Here is a 1535-nt window from a genome sequence, read left to right on the forward strand (position 1 = left end):
TGCCTTTCTGCACAGTACGGTTTGCTCAGCATGAGTCTAGCTGTAAGCTAATTTGCACAGCCAATCAAATATGAGTGAGCGCGCGTCAGATCTTGGGTTTCATTCCTGCTACGATCGGGCTTTGATGCTCAGCAGTAGAGTTTTTAATAATTGGCCATCACTCTTTTTTTCTCACCTGCTGGTGCTTTGATGTAAGATGCAGCCATCGTCCTTCTTTCTCTCCCTGTTACAATTCCCACATTCTCTCAGAGCATCTCTTCTTAAAGCTTTCTTGTTCTAAATTGTATTGTTCTTAATAGTTGATCATTGTGTGACAGATACTATTTTCCGAAGTTTGCCAGTATGAACCTCAGTTTTTATTCTCTTTGGTCCCCCAGGATGCAGGAAGTCAACAGATTGGCTTTCTGTTGGGCAGCTGTGGTGTCACGTTGGCACTGACCACTGATGCTTGTCAGAAAGGCCTGCCCAAAGCACAAACTGGGGAGGTAGCCACTTTCAAAGGTACAGCCTGTTTTATTTTCATTTTGAGGCTCTGTCTGTATAGTTTCAGTTGGTTTGAACTGGTTTCATGTCTATGTCTCTGCAGGCTGGCCGCGGTTGCTGTGGTTTGTGACAGATGGAAAACATGTTGTGAAGCCTCCGAAAGATTGGCATCCTCCAATACGTGAAGCCAGTAATGACATAGCCTACATAGAAGTAAGTGTGGTTTCATTGATCTTACCAGTAAAAAAAAGATAGATTAATTCTTAGGTAGTCTTCTTTTTCATATAATTCATATCTAATTTTTTGGAATGAAGCTGTTTAAATGTTTTTCTGTTTCTTACATCTAGTATAAAACCAGCAAGGAAGGAAGCACCATGGGGATCACAGTGTCCCATTCAGCCATGTTGGCTCACTGTCACGCCCTCACACAGGCCTGCTGCTACACTGAAGGTGAAGAGGACACTCTGTATTTACTTTTCACCTGCCTTGTGTCTTCTCCATCATTTATTCATTCCTCTGACATGGAGAAAACCATCCAGTTAGTGATGTTAACATATGCTAAAGAGAGAAAGAGAGACCAGCTTTAGTAGGATTATGCAATTTCTTTTTTTATTCATACTTCAGATTAGATAACACAGAGCACATTCATTGAAGACACTTATTTTTAATCTCTGATATTATAGAATTCCCCTCTGCGTTGTTCACAGATCCTATCAGAGTATAATTACAGTTTAGTTTGATAAACACAGCTGCCTAGTGTGCTATGTGTGTTTGCGTCAGACCTGGGTCAGGTCTGCATAAAAAGAAAGAGAACGTAAGGCACCTCCTCTCCTCCAGTGTCACAGTTTTGCTCTAAATAACTTCTAACTGCACCAGTAGCCCCTTGAGATACCCCAGGTCTGCTTCTGAAACTTAGTTTAGTGCTTCTCTCAAGCCAGTGCTGCTACAGTCAGGGTTTATTAAGAAAATTGGAATAGGATGAAGTATGATTGTGCAAGTGAAGAAAAGGAATGTTGATTAAATGTCTTAAACGCTTTTTGCCCCCCCCCCCC

General features: G+C 41.6%; 1 long non-coding RNA gene across 1 annotated transcript; it reads left to right on the top strand.

Moving 5' to 3' along the window:
• Positions 1 to 375: 375 nt before the first annotated feature.
• LOC111665295 (uncharacterized) lies at positions 376 to 957 on the top strand. Its single transcript, XR_015437907.1, has 3 exons — positions 376 to 501; positions 587 to 696; positions 831 to 957. It is a non-coding gene; the product is annotated as an uncharacterized LOC111665295 (long non-coding RNA).
• Positions 958 to 1535: the final 578 nt, after the last annotated feature.

This window comes from Seriola lalandi, unplaced genomic scaffold, assembly GCF_002814215.2.
Source record: "Seriola lalandi dorsalis isolate HSWRI2012SDOR001 ecotype SW California unplaced genomic scaffold, Sedor1 jcf7180002002177, whole genome shotgun sequence".
NCBI classification, from domain to species: domain Eukaryota; kingdom Metazoa; phylum Chordata; class Actinopteri; order Carangiformes; family Carangidae; genus Seriola; species Seriola lalandi.